The sequence below is a fragment of the Helianthus annuus genome, chromosome 6, assembly GCF_002127325.2.
Source record: "Helianthus annuus cultivar XRQ/B chromosome 6, HanXRQr2.0-SUNRISE, whole genome shotgun sequence".
NCBI lineage: Eukaryota > Viridiplantae > Streptophyta > Magnoliopsida > Asterales > Asteraceae > Helianthus > Helianthus annuus.
This window is the reverse complement of record NC_035438.2, coordinates 21913892-21929807: the sequence shown is the minus strand read 5'-3', so window position 1 is coordinate 21929807 and position 15916 is coordinate 21913892. Positions and strand designations below refer to the sequence as shown.

Here is a 15916-nt window from a genome sequence, read left to right as displayed (position 1 = left end):
ACCAGAAAAATAACAATCTCAAAACAAGCACAAAAATAACACACGTTGCGCACTACTCCCCGGCAACGGCGCCAAAATTTGACGTGATGTCGTGGTCACGCAAATTTAATCCCAAGAACAACTATGTAAATAGTGGCAAGTGGGTATCGAACACAGGGAGTTTGTGGAAAATGTGCTATTTGAAGTGCTTCTCTAAGTTAACTAAATTAAACTAATTGCAAGAAAAATAAAATTCAAGAGTTGGTTTGATTTGATTGGTTTAATAAACTAAGATTAATTAACTAATTTGCAAAATGAAAATTTGGATTGTAAACAATTGAGAGACAAATGACTATCTTGAGTTTCCGGTTTGGTTCGACGTCAGTGTTAATATTTCACTAGAAAGAACTACATAGACATAGTTCATGTATAATCAATTGCAGTGATGAAAGGGGACTAAGTACTCAGATTCCGAGAACGTGAGGTTATCACCCGATGATCAATCAACCCTTACCCAAACCTAACTATACCCATGATATCCCGATTGCCAACGGCACCAAGAACGTATGGTTTCTAATTAGTTCAACATAAGAATCAACAAGTTACTAACAATCAATCATACACCATAACAATCAATTCAAATAAAAAGCAATTGTTATTCTAGAAATATGAAATGAAAACACATAGTCTTACTCAAACCTTCAACACAAGATAATCACCCAAATATCTAGCCACTCATGGCTTTAACTAACATAATGCAAGAAATGGAAAATATTGTTCACCAACAAAAACTAAACAAGAATTTAGTGAAAAGATAGTTCCAAGATGTGTTTCTTAGCTTCCAAGTGCTCTTCATATACCTCCCAACTCGTTCTAGCCAAGTAGTAACCGAAATTGCATGATTAGGCATCATAAATCTCCTTAAAATGGCCAATAAATGCGAAGGTTACAAGATAGGATCAGTCGGAGCCGTAAGCTACGGCTCCAGCCGTAGCTTACGGCAGTCAGCAAGTCCCAAGCCATCAGCATATCGCCGTAAGCTACGCCAGGTACCGTAGCTTACGGCAATCAGTGTTCCTTTACGTTAACCAGCCCCTGTCTTACGGTGATCACTTTTGGCATTGGATGGGAGCCGTAACCTACGGCTGGGAGCCGTAGGTTACGGTGCTGAGTGGCTTTCTACTCCTTGTTTCTTCATCAATTTGCCATTTCTTCACTTCTCGATTTCGCCAACTTCCGCCATCCTTCTAATCTTCATAAATCCCTCATCTTGAGTACTTTAACACCTGCATCATTAAGCATAAAGTGGTTACCAAGTTCAAACAATTAACCGAATAAAACATGGAATGTGCATATATTTAGACCTTTTAAGGGTTGTCCTACGGACCACCCGTCACATCCCCACACTTACCCGTTGCTTGTCCCAAGCAACCAATTCAAAACCATTTTCAACCAAAAACGATCGAATATGCAAACCAAACTAAAGTGCCGTCCTTCTACTAACTTTTTATCATACCACAAAACACACCCCTCACAAAAACTCTCGGTGACAAGAAAAATTAGCACGTTATGCTAAACCACTCAATGCGTATGTGTGTGTGTGCGACAATAAGCTTGTATGAAAATCAAGTTTCCTCCTAACCAATATCTAACATGCTTTTGAATCAAAGGAACTTACGGGTTGTTATGGGGCTAGGTGCAAAGGTAGGAAAATGGTGGAACATATATATAAGAGCTAATTTTTGATTTGACCCGGTTTTATTTCCAAAGCAAACGACTATGTACCATAACATCATAAACTTCTACTACTATTGCACTAATAACTTCTTTTTGTATTTTTCTCATATTTTTCTCTTTTTTCTTTCTTTTTTTTCTTTTTTTTTTCATTACACATAAAACTCAACAATATATACAAAGACATCACAAACACAACTGAATTCCTAAACCGGGTCATCTCAATAAGGTATAATTTATATAGGAAGTAGGCTTTGGGTTTCAATCGAATGGCTTAAGGCTCAAACATAGCTTTCTATGGACCAAACCCCCACCCCTCACAATACCAAGCTCATATATGTAACGTATGAGGTCCAACCCACCAATTCCCGCACTCTCACACATCTAGACGAGGCATCCTAAAAGTCCCTTATCATCTTCAAAAGCATGCCAACTCTAGGATTTAACAAGCATTCACACACAAGTTCTATTTACACACTACACACACCGCCACTCAAGCAAAGAATTAACTCTTATATGTGGTTCAATTCTCACCAAGAAAAAGCTAAGAACGGGTGTCGGTGTGTTAAATGGTACAATATCAAGTTTTCAAATTTTTACACTTTTCGCTTGGATTTGCAAAAATTTTTGAATTTCTCAAAAATTTCCCCCATCCCCACACTTGGGATACATTGTCCCAATGTATGGTTTTGAGAGAAAGATCGCTTTCAACAAGAACACCCACAATTGCTTTGCATCTTGAACCCCAATTTTTTTTTTATTTTATTTCTAAAAACACCACCAACTTTCACAACCCAACAAACACATCAACATCAAGACACCACCCTACCTCCCAACCATAAACTAAAGCAAACAACTAACTATCAATATTTCAAAGCTAAAGAACACAACAAGACTAAGGAAAGAGTACATCGACCTGGTGAAGTTTGATATAACAAATGTTGTAGAAAATCTGACTTCCTCTCACTACCTTCACACCAATCTCCGCACATCTTCCCCACACTTGAGTGTTACCATGGCCCTGAAACATAGAAAAATAAAAATAGCAAGATCAATATAAAACCCCGGGTTGCCTCCCGAGCAGCGCTAAGTTTCGAGTCTTCAGCCAGACCATGCCACCCTCATTTAAGGTGGCTCAAAGAATCGGTTCCTGCCATCTCCACCACTTCCTTGTGCCATTGAGCAAAATGCATTCATCTTGTTTTGACTCGGTGGGTAATCAAATACGCTCTTGCTTGAACCCATATGCTTTTCCTCACGGTCCGGTGGGTGCTTTTTTCTCATTCTTTGAAACACGTTTTTCATACAAACACTAGACTCACCACCCTTCCCCTCAATGGACTCATAACTAATCACTTTAGTTTGAACATCAAAAGACAACTTACGGTTCTTTTCGGTCATGGTAATAATCTCGTCTCTACAATTAATTTGAGCATTTGCCGTATATAGAAACGGTCGACCTAAAATTACCCTTTGTTGTGATGCCATGTTGGTAGAAGCATAGTCCAAAACTAGGAAATCCACCGGGTATTCAAACTCTCCCAACTGAATCTTAACATTCCTAACCATTCCCCGTGGACGCCTCCAACTTTCATCCGCCAAGCTCACCATAGTGTCTATATCTTCAAGCGGACCAAAGTCGTACATATCGTATAGATCGCTTGGTAGCACACTCATGCTTGCCCCGTAGTCCAACAATGCGTGAGGGATTTTTAATTTTCCCACGCGGATGGGCACGATTGGCACTCCATATTCTTTTTCCATTTCAACTTCGGCATCCTTTTTCAAACCTGCATTTATTTGACACGAAGAGGTTAGACATTTCTCATTAAATTCGGTATTAGGAACGGTGCTTACCACATTGATATTAACGCTTTTTATGTTCTTGGGATTTGTCACCGTATCACTTGGTAGCTGGCCTTTTGCTTTCTTCAAAATTGCCACTTCACTCGCAAGTTGACCCATTTGAGTAGTCAAAGTTTGAATAGCTTTATCACGGGCCTCGTCCTTTTGTATCCGAACCTCATCACGTTGATTCATTCGTTGCATTTCAACTTGCATTGCTTTCAACATCTCCATCACTTCGTTTCCACCCGAAGAGCTTTGACCCGTTTGATATTGCCTTTGAAATCCTTGGTTTCCTTGGAAATTCGGGTTAGCTTGATTTGACGGGTTCCCATACCGAAAGTTTGGGTGATTTCTCAACCCGGGGTGGTAAGTGTTAGAGTTCATATTATAGTTTCTACCACCCCCTCCTTGACCTTGCACAGCATGAACCTCTTCATATTGCCCATCACCTCCTTGGCAATTTTCAGCCGCATGACCTATTTCATTGCAAATAGTACAAACATCATAAATTTGATTAGTAGTTTGAACATTACCATCGTTAACTGCATGAACTTGCGATCTCGTGACAGCCGGTCGTGCTCTCCTTGATGCTTGGGCTTTCCTCTTTGAAGTAATGGCCATTTGTTCCAAGAACTCCCAATCCTCATCTTCATAATTTGTGCCAAAAGTCCCATTTGTGATGGACATTAGATCACGTGCATCCTCGGCACACAACCCCTCGTGGAAGGCATTCATCAACTCCCAAAGTTCAATCCCATGATGAGGACAATTTTTGATCATCATATTAAAGCGCTCGAAGGCTTCATGGAACATTTCGCCTTGTTGTTGTTGGAAACTCCTCAACCCCTTCCTAGCATCATTGGTCTTTTGGGCGGTATAAAACTCGTCTAGGAAAATTTGTTGCATTTCCGCCCAAGTATAAATAGATGCCGAAGGCAAAGTGTAGAACCACTTCTTTGCCTTGTCCTCCAAAGAAAATTGAAATAATACCAACTTGATATCATCGGCCGAAAAACCTTGACTCCCAAAAGTATTGCAAATTGAGTCATATGCCTCCAAATGGAAATAAGGCTCCTCCGTTGCTAGCCCCTTGTATTTCGGCAAACTTTGTAAAGAATTGGTTCTTACTTCAAAAGTTCTCCCTTGGTTGTTATGAGGAATAACCACCGGTGAAGGATTGTGAGTAATCACCGGCCTAAAATGCGCTTCAATACCCCTCGCATTTTCTCTAAGATGCCTCCTTGGTACACCAAACCGACCTCGTGGACGAACTTGACCCATTGGTCTTTGCATAGGCCCTTGTGGTGCAATTGGTTGTTGAAATTGTGGTTGTGGCACCGGTGGGTGTTGAACTGGCCTTTGGAATGGCGGTTGCACATGTTGTGGTCGAACTTGTTGCAAAGGAACCGGACGTTGCAATTGCGGCCCTTGTGGCCTTGGCCTAATATGTTGTGGTATGAGTTGTTGTTGTTGCACCCCACCAACATTTGGAATAACTTGCACTTGGCCTTGCATATAACCGTACTCCCCTTGCTCTCCATCACCCCCAATAGCATACCCATCTTCATCATAACCTTCAAATTCCTCATAACCTTCATCGTACCCATCTCCTTGAATTCCCGATGATTGCCCAAATGGAAGAGTCGAATATTGGTAACCCGACTGGTTGGATGGTCGAAATGACATAGCATGGACAATGGTTGAACCTGGTGCTATGGTATGGCTTGCATATGATGGACCCGCACCTGGAAAGAAATGGGATAATGGTGGTATAGTGGTAGAAGGACTAAAGGTAATAGTCGGTTCTTCTTGGGTAGTAATGGGTTGTGTGGTGTTGGTTGATGTAACATTTTGGATTATGGTGGGTTCGGTAGTATTTGGTGGAATAGTGGTATTTGGTGAAGGTTGGGTGGATGTTGGTATAAATGATGAAGTGGATTCACCCGTAGTGGGTGGTGGTGGTGGTGGATCCATGTATCGAAGTGGTGTGATCGGTGTAATTGGTGTTGTTGGTGAACTGCTGATTGTATTTTCTCTTAGCAAAATTCTGTTTGCTCGCAAAGTTCGCTCGATTTCCGGATCAAACGCCAATGGTGATAGCTTGTGAGAGCTTCTAGTACGCATGCACCTGTCAATACCTGCACACTAACACACCCAGCGTAAACCAGAAAAATAACAAACTCAAAACAAGCACAAAAATAACACACGTTGCGCACTACTCCCCGGCAACGGCGCCAAAATTTGACGTGATGTCGTGGTCACGCAAATTTAATCCCAAGAACAACTATGTAAATAGTGGCAAGTGGGTATCGAACACAGGGAGTTTGTGGAAAATGTGCTATTTGAAGTGCTTCTCTAAGTTAACTAAATTAAACTAATTGCAAGAAAAATAAAATTCAAGAGTTGGTTTGATTTGATTGGTTTAATAAACTAAGATTAATTAACTAATTTGCAAAATGAAAATTTGGATTGTAAACAATTGAGAGACAAATGACTATCTTGAGTTTCTGGTTTGGTTCGACGTCTGTGTTAATATTTCACTAGAAAGAACTACATAGACATAGTTCATGTATAATCAATTGCAGTGATGAAAGGGGACTAAGTACTCAGATTCCGAGAACGTGAGGTTATCACCCGATGATCAATCAACCCTTACCCAAACCTAACTATACCTATGATATCCCGATTGCCAACGGCACCAAGAACGTATGGTTTCTAATTAGTTCAACATAAGAATCAACAAGTTACTAACAATCAATCATACACCATAACAATCAATTCAAATAAAAAGCAATTGTTATTCTAGAAATATGAAATGAAAACACATAGTCTTACTCAAACCTTCAACACAAGATAATCACCCAAATATCTAGCCACTCATGGCTTTAACTAACATAATGCAAGAAATGGAAAATATTGTTCACCAACAAAAACTAAACAAGAATTTAGTGAAAAGATAGTTCCAAGATGTGTTTCTTAGCTTCCAAGTGCTCTTCATATACCTCCCAACTCGTTCTAGCCAAGTAGTAACCGAAATTGCATGATTAGGCATCATAAATCTCCTTAAAATGGCCAATAAATGCGAAGGTTACAAGATAGGATCAGTCGGAGCCGTAAGCTACGGCTCCAGCCGTAGCTTACGGCAGTCAGCAAGTCCCAAGCCATCAGCATATCGCCGTAAGCTACGCCAGGTACCGTAGCTTACGGCAATCAGTGTTCCTTTACGTTAACCAGCCCCTGTCTTACGGTGATCACTTTTGGCATTGGATGGGAGCCGTAACCTACGGCTGGGAGCCGTAGGTTACGGTGCTGAGTGGCTTTCTACTCCTTGTTTCTTCATCAATTTGCCATTTCTTCACTTCTCGATTTCGCCAACTTCCGCCATCCTTCTAATCTTCATAAATCCCTCATCTTGAGTACTTTAACACCTACATCATTAAGCATAAAGTGGTTACCAAGTTCAAACAATTAACCGAATAAAACATGGAATGTGCATATATTTAGACCTTTTAAGGGTTGTCCTACGGACCACCCGTCAGTGATATCTATTATAAAAGTTATACTGAAGAGGAGCGTGGTAATGCCCCTCACCAAGCTCCCTGGGGTTTGAAGAAAAGGGATACCTTTCAAGAGTTCGGGCCTTGCCGTGATTGGTTCCTAAATTCCTTTACTCCTGGTGAGGTTAATCGGCAGAGGGCAAAGACTCATGAAGGGCTATATCGCACTTATGTGATCGGGGAGGCCAACACGCGCACTGCTAATCATCAAATAGTTCGTGAGTGGCGAACGATGGTTAGGGAGCGAGCGGATTGGGAGAGCTACCGCGAGCGAATGTTGAAGCGTATTAGCGAGTTTGAGAAGTCAAAAGCCTCTTTTGATGAAGAGAAGGCAAAGTTCGATGCTGACAAGAAGGCGGAGGAATGGGGGCGTGAGGGCCTGAAAAACAAACTTCAAGCTGCTGAGCAGCAGCTGGCTAAGGAGAAAGCCGAGTTCAAGCGCATATGTGAGAAGGACAACGAACGCGCGTTCGCGGCTCGTAACAAGATTGTCGATCTTGAAGCCAAGGTTGTTGAGCTTACTGCAAAGGTTGAGGATGCGCAAGCTGCACAGGCTGCTAAGGAGCAGATTGAGGTTTGTAAAACTTACTCCCTTTCCTTCTGTGCTCTATTTGCAAAATAGCCTAAGTCCTTTGTCGCTTTTTAGGTTGAGTTGGCTGATATGAAGTTGCAGCTGTCAAACAAAGACAAGGATCTGCGGGCCAAGGATGTCGAAATCGCTGAACTGAAACGCCGCCTGAATGATCAGGTTGATAAATGCGAATCCTTGGAGATCGACCTTGCGGCGGAGAAATTTAAGGCTACTACTGCTGAGGAAGCGCGTGATGTTAGTACTGCCGCCCTCAATGTAGCGCAGACTAACTATTCTGAAGCCCAAGGCATCGTTGATACGCTTGTCTCTGAGGCCGAGTGGATGCGGAACCGTGGAGTAGTGCTGGTATGCTATTCTTTTGTCCTTTGGAAGTTTTGTGTTAGGAGTTGTTTTTAATGCACATTTTACGTTGTAGGTTGCCAACTCTATCCTTAATGCTGGAGAGCTAGATCGCGCTGTTGCTGCTTTGACAGATGTCGCGCGCGTAGTTGGTCATCGGGGAGGGTATCTGGAATGTGCGCAACATGTTGAGGAAGTGTTTGGACAGGAGTTTGACGTGAGTCATTGCTCGGTGACTAACCAGGCTAGTGCCGAGTTGACACGTGCTGAAAATGCTTATGATAACCTATCACTGCCTGTGATGGACTTAGTCGCGAAGGCTCTAGAGCATGACGACTGGTGTCTGCGCCTCAAGGCCATTCTCGACCCACCGGTAACCGTTGAACTGTCAGATGAAGAGGAGCCGGCTGGTGATGATGGTGGAGACGACGATGATGACGGTGGAAACGATGGTGATGACGGTGCTGAAGGCGATCAGCGTGATGGTAGTGGGAATGATGTATTTGAATAGGCTTTGTCGACAGGCTTTCTGCCTTGTAATATTTTGTTTGTTTTAAATGTAAACTTATGCGCGGTCGCGCTTGTTTTAGACTGAATGAATGTTATTTGTTCTTTCCCGTTACAATTATTGCACTGTTGTTAGAAACTTTGGTTAAGTTAGCTCGAATAAATGGAAGTGTCTCCCAAGTGAGTTCAATTGCCCGGTCTCGCGCTCTGTTCGTGGAGGACCTGGGGGGCGTTCCCGTTTGAGAGCTTGTAAGTTACCTGAGTGTTTTCGTGCTAATCAGAAGTTTAACATGCATTTGTAACGAAAGAAGTAATGGAAAACATGTCGTATGCTTTCATTGACTTGGAAACAGGCGCTTAGGCCAACATACATTAATTGTAAAGGGCGCGTAGCCAACATAGGAAAGTAAAAGGCGTAAGGCCGAAAATAATTACATATAGCATTTGCGCAGTTGTTGCGCATTCCACGTTCGCGGTATGATGTGACCATCTAGGGTGCGTAACTTGTAAGCCCCTTTGCCCAGCACTTCGTGAACCAAGTATGGGCCTTCCCATTTGGGTGCTAGTTTCCCTGGGCGTTCAGCATTTGACGCTTCGTTGTCTCGGAAGACGTATTCTCCTCGAGTGAAGGTACAGATGCGGACTCTTGCATTGTAGTACCTTTCCAGTTGTGTTTTGTACTTGGCTTCTCTAATTCGCGCGATTTCGCACCTTTCTTCTAGCAAATCCAAGTCAAGACGTCGCTCTGCCTCGTTGTCGATTGCGTTGACTGCTGTCAAGCGCGGGGAGGGCAGACCAACTTCCGCCGGGATAACCGCTTCTGAGCCATAGACTAGGCTAAAAGGGGTTTCGCCGGTACTTGTCTTTGGCATGGTTCGGTGAGCCCACAAGATACTCGGGAGCTCATCCACCCAGCCTCTTTGCTTTGTGCCCAGTCGGGCCTTTATCCCATCGACGATACTCTTGTTCACGCTTTCCACCTGCCCATTGCCTTGAGGATGTGCAACGGAGGAGAAAGTGTGTTCGATTTTCATTTCTTTCATCCACTTCTGGAGGTCTTCAGACGCAAAGTTGGTACCGTTGTCGGTTACAATCTTGAGTGGTAGGCCGAATCTGCAGATGATGTGTTCCCAAATGAACTTGCGCACCATCATAGCTGTAATTGAAGCGAGAGCTTTGGCCTCCACCCACTTCGTGAAGTAATCGACGGCCACTATTATAAATTTGACGGCGCCAGGAGCCTCTGGGAAGGGTCCCACCATGTCAATGCCCCACTGCTGAAAAGGCCAAGCAGTGGATACAGGGATAAGATCGTTTTTGGGGCGCAGGGTTTTTGGAGAGTGTCGCTGACAGGAATCGCACTTGCGCAGCTCCTTCAGGGCATCAACATGCATCCCTGGCCAGTAATATCCGGCGTTCATAATCTTTGCGACAACCATGCGTGGACCTGCATGGATGTCGCATATCCCTTCGTGGATCTCCCTGATTAGGTAATTCGCATCTTGGGGGTCCACACAGCGCAGCAATGGTCCCAAGAAGGATTTTCGATATAGAATACCATCATTCATTTCGTAATGCAGGGCCTTGTTCTGAATTTTTCTCGCCTCTGCCTTGTTCTCAGGGAGTATCCCCTCTAGCAAATATTGAATTATAGGGGTCATCCAGGACGGTTGCCCTACTTCGATCACGTTGACTTGTCGTAGCAGGACTGATGGATTCTTGAGTATTTCGATTCTTACATCTTTAGCAAGATGTTGAAAGGAGGTTGAAGCAAGCTTGCTCAACGCATCCGCTGGTTTGTTTTCAGAGCGGTTGATGTGGATTACCTTGTGAGACTAGAACTGTTGAAGCAACTCTTTCACCTGCTCTAGATATAGGGCCATAACCTCGCCCTTTGCATCGTATATACCGTTAACTTGGCTGGCTATCAGGAGTGAACCAACGTGTGCTCATAAATTTTTAGCTCCCATTTTGATGGCGAGTCGTAAGCCTGCCAGAAATGCTTCGTATTCCACCTCGTTGTTGGTGTTTTTAAAATCCAACTTGATGGCGTAAGTGAATTCATGGTTTTCGGGGCTCACAAGGCGCAATCTGGCTCCCGCGTCGTCCTCATTTGAGGCCCCATCAGTATAAAGCATCCAAGTCTCATTTGTCACGTCTTTTTCGGGAGTTTCCACTAGCTCACATTCTTTGATTTTATCAATTGGGATTTCTGTGATGAAGTCAGCTAGGACTTGGCCCTTGATGGCTGGGCGCGGCCTGTACAAAATGTTGTGGCCCCCCAACTCGATGGCCCATTTTGCTAATCTCCCGGATGTTTCTGGTTTTTGCAATATCGTGCCGATGTGGAAGTTAGTAAGCACGGTGATCACATGCCCTGTAAAATATCTGCGCAGCCTTCGGGAGGCGTGTAGCAGCGCAAGTACCAATTTTTCCATCGTGGAATACCTTGTTTCCAGGTCGGTGAGTACCCTGCTGACGTAATAAATTGGAGTTTGGACTCCATTTCTTTCCACCAGTAATACCGACCCTACTGCCTTATCCGAAGAAGATAAGTACAGTATGAGCGGCTCTTTCTCAAACGGTGCAGTCAGGGTGGGGAGCTCAATCAAACATTCTTTCATTTGCTGAAAAGCTTTCTCTGCCTCGGGGGTCCATTTGAACTCTTGTTTCTTCACACAGTTGCGTAGAGTACTAATAAAAGGGTACGACTTCGCAGTGTGATTTGATAGAAAGCGGTTAAGCGCGGCCAGGCGGCCGGCCAACCGTTGCATCTCTTTGATTGTTCGTGGCGATGGCATTCGCTCTATTGCCTGTACTTTTTCCGGATTTACTTTAAAGCCGCCGTTTGTGACTATGAAGCCCAAAAACTTTCCTTCTTCCATGCCAAACGAACACTTGGCTGGATTCAACTTCATATTTACACTGCGCAAAGAATTGAACGTCTTTTCGATGTCTTTCAACATTTGGTCCTCTTCGGGACTTTTGACCACTAGATCATCGATGTAAACTTCGATATGCTTCCCGATATCTCCCGCAAAGGTCTTATCCATCAAGCGCTGGTATGTGGCACCAGCGTTTTTGAGGCCGAATGGCATCTTTGTATAGCAGAAAATCCCAAGATCAGTACGGAAAGTTGTCTTATCTTCATCCTCGAGCTTCATTTGAACTTGATGATATCCCTTGTAGCAATCCAGGAAACATTTCCATCTGTATGGCGCGAGAGAGTTTATCTTTTTGCCGATCTCAGGCAAAGAATAGCAATCTTTAGGGCATGCCTTGTTGAGATCAGTATAATCCACGCACATTCGCCATCCACCATTTGATTTTTCCACCATTACCGGGTTCGCTACCCAACTCTGATAACGTACTTCTCGCAAAATTCCAGCTTTGAGCAGCTCGCATACTTGTTCATTCATTGCCTTTATTTTGTCTACCCCTAAGCTGCGTCTTCTTTGGACCTTTGGTTCAACAGAGGGGTAGGTGTTTAGGCAATGCTCGGTTATGTTGCGCGGGACACCGGTCATGTCTGCCGGGGTCCAGGCAAAGATATCCATATTTCTGAACAGTAGTTGTTTTAAATGCGTTCTGATATCTGACGAAATGGCGTGGCTAATTGTCACTGTTTGCTCTGGGTATTTACGGTTTAACACCCACTTTTCTGGCTCAGTTGTTGAGACTTTCGCCGCTTTTGTTGGGCGCAATTCTTCGGTTGACATTACTTCCTTCTTGGCATAGATGATTGCCACTCCCGTCTTGGTTGGGAACCCTATCGCTGAGTGGGGAGTGGAAGTCACCATGTTCAGCTCGCCTTGGGTTTCTCTCCCAATCAGCACATCATGCCTCGATTTGACGGGCATCACCATGAAATTCACGTTCATTGTTCTTGAATGCTTCCCGTCAGAGAGCGTGACGGGGAAGCTGATTTGGCCAAGTGGGAAAACCATCTCGTTGCAAAATCCGGACAACGGATAATCGACTGGCTCGAGTCTCGCTTTGTCATCTTCATCAAATTGGTTAAAACATTGTTCATAGATGATGTCAGATGTGCTTCCTGGATCAATGAACACATACTCCGTTTCATAGTGGCCGATAATGTCGGTAATGACGACGGGTCGAGTGGCGCGAGGGCCGCCGCGCACTACCGGGAAAATGACCTGTTGCTCTTGCCATGAAGGCTCGTAGGGGCGCTTGCCTTTCTCTTTTGCACTGTACCTTGGTCCGTTGACCATATGGGTTTCTAAGCGTCGGACTTTCTTGTGATTTCCCTCATCATGGCGATGGAGTTGACGAGTTTCTTTGCGCACGTTCTTCACCAAGTGACTTAGCTTTCCGCTCTTTAGCGCTTTCTCAATTTCTTGGCGCAGACTATAGCAGTCATCGGTCAGGTGCCCTGAGTCTTTATGGAAGTCACAGTACAAGTTGGGGTCCTGCCCCTTCTTGTTTGTCATAGGCCTGGAAGCCTTGAAATCATGGTTTTCCGTCATTAACACCTCTTTTGGCGTTTTGATGAGCGGGGTCCAGTGCTTATCACGATTATCATCTTTGACTGCTTTCCTGTAACCGATTCTGTCGACTGTTTCACGCGCGTCTTCTCTATAGCGCGGCCTTTCATCGTGGCCTCTTGACCTCCCAGACTTCCAATCGCTGCCCTTGTATTTGCTGCGCTTGTTGTTGTCGCGCGTGTTCCCTCTGGAGAATCGATCTTCAGAATAATGATTCTTGTTCCCAGCGAGAGACTCCTCTGTTTGCGCAACGATTTTTGCGGCTTCCATGAGTTTATCCCATTCTTTCAGCATTCCGTCTTTGCCCGTGATAGTTCTGATGAGACTATCACAGCGAATGGCTTTCTTGAAGTGACAACGCATCAGTTGTTCGCTTACGCCGCCTATCTCCAAACATTCTTTGTTAAATCGGGTGATAAACTCTTCCAGACCTTCGCCATCTCTTCGCCAGATGTCTTCTACTTCAGCTGTGTCGCGCTGGTAGCGTCGTTGGTGGCTGAAGTAGCTCAAAAACTGTGTCTTGAAATCTACCCATGATTTAATCTTCCCTGGTGGAAGGCTGTCAAACCAGGCGCGAGCAGCCCCGGTAAGGGTTTGAATAAACAAGTGACACCACATAGGCATGTTCCAACCCCCCATGAACCTACGCTAGTGAAAGTTCTGACGTGATCATCCGGATCAGTCAATCCGTTAAACTTCCCGACAGTCGGAGGTAACTTTTCTCTTGAAAGCGGCGCGAGCGCGATTTTTGGGATGAACTTTGAATGTTCCGCGGCTTCCGCTGGCCTGTAGGCCAGGCGAAAATCTCTTTCGGCTTCTTCTGTGTACCCGACATGCTGTCGTGGTTTGAAGTATTCGTGGTTCTTCTGCAAGCGATTGAAGACTGACGAGCCCTCGTCATCTTCCCAAGTTGGATCATTCGGGTCTGTCTCCTCCCATTCGTTGTTCATGTTGCGCGGCGTGAGCCGGCTATGAACAGGACCTCTTTGAAGGTTTGACGGATAGTCATAGTAACTTTCCGTTTCTCCCCTTGTGTCGCGCGTGTCATGTACGCTTAGACGCCTGGTAGGGGGTGGCCTGTTGATTCTGCCTTGGAGATTTGGCGGTGGGGGCATCTGGCGTGCCCCCTGACTTTGAGGAGTGACCAAGGACGGTTCTGCCGTCAAGACTGCTTGCTGCGCAATCAGAGATTGGTATGCTGCGTTGATTGTGGCGATATTCTTGGCGTACCATGAGGCTGGGGTTTCGCCTTCTGGTAGCCCTAGCAATGCCGAAACATTCTGAGGTGGTGTTGGGTTTGAAGGTCCCTCGCCGTTGTTTCCTGGGGTGACCGTCTGAGTGATGCGGTTGATACTCCCGCGCAGGCCCCCAGTATTGGTTACTTCGACTTCACCAATTTCTTCGATTTGCTGGGCTTGGATATTTTGGATTCCTTCGCCCAGCGCCGCATTAGAGTTTGCTCCGAAGCCAAACTCGTGATTGATTCCTTGACCAGTCATGATCGAAGGACGAAAGATGTCAAAAAAATCAGAAAAAAGAAGATGAAGATGGTTGTAGAAAAAACCGGTGGGTGCCAATGAAAGAAACACAGAACTAATTAGGCAACTAATCAGTTTGGTTTATGTTTCTACCATAGTGGTTAATCTTCTTATGGATTATCTGAGCTCCGACTTGATGTTTAATCTTGCAAAACAGAACACCGTCACTCGTCAAGAGGGGAATGTGGGGGTTTCCCTCTTAACCGGGCTCCGGCGTGAGAATAAGCAACTGCTTTGGGAGGATAATTAAGTGCTAAGAGTGAGAGTAGAGGGAATAGAATGTTTAACCTGTGGAGTGAGGTCTCTATTTATAGCCGGAGAGGTGTAAGAGGATATGGGCTGATGGGCCTTGGGCCGGTAATTGACAACATAATGGATATGTTCTTTGTCTCACTGGAGTCGACCGTTTAGTGGCTTCTAGAAACTCTTCGGCGCTGGCGCGCCTTGATTGGAGCCACGTGTCATTGTTGTCGGCCCTGTCGTCCTTCTGCCATCAGCAGACAAGTGGAGATCGTGGGACAGATGTCTCCGTCCTCTGATTGGTGCCACGTAGGCGTCCTTGAGTATTTCTCGTCAGCGATCGTGGCGTGCGATTGAACAGAACCTGCTGGATGTTCATTGGCTCTTTTTCTCTGCCACTTGTACCTTGTGTACTACCTGGAGCAGCTTTGCGCTGCTTCCTTGTGTGGTTCTTGCTGAGCACGTAACTGACTTGCGCGGGGTTTGGGGTGACTGTGTGCTCCTTCAGTATGCTAAGTGCTGTTATCGGAGCTTCTTGTTGGCTAACCCTCGCGCGTCGTAGAACAGGAGATGGTGTAACTCGCGCAAGGCTCATGGTAGGAAGTTTATTAAATAAGGAGTATGGTTCCTTGCACAACCTTGACGGAGGTTTGCGCAGCGTTTTTGGGACCATACCCTTCAGCAAGTGTCAGATTGTTTTAATTTAACAAGGGTTTTATGTTGATGTGATTTGTCAAATAATTGCGTGTGTTTATTTGTAATGCCTCGCATGATTGTCGTTTGCGGGATCATTATAAATTTGGTGTGATATTTTGTCATGGGTTGCGTGATTCTAAAGTGTATTTTTATTTTTAGTTCGATTGTCTAAACCATCAACATAAAAAATATAGGCTCCCCTTGTTCCCACACATCCTATATCTTATTTTCACATCCCTAGTATATACAGGTCGTATACAAAATATACGGCCTGTATAGAATGCTTTTTAATAGGAAAATGCGCAGAGAATGTTTTTTTTTTATTTTACTATATACGGGCCGTATATAGTTATACGAGCCGTATACATGTTTATACGATTT

General features: G+C 44.5%; 1 non-coding gene across 1 annotated transcript; it reads left to right on the top strand.

Moving 5' to 3' along the window:
• The first annotated feature begins 4312 nt into the window (after positions 1-4312).
• Positions 4313-4418, top strand: LOC118479993. Its single transcript, XR_004861634.1, has one exon. It is a non-coding gene; the product is annotated as a small nucleolar RNA R71 (small nucleolar RNA).
• Positions 4419-15916: the final 11498 nt, after the last annotated feature.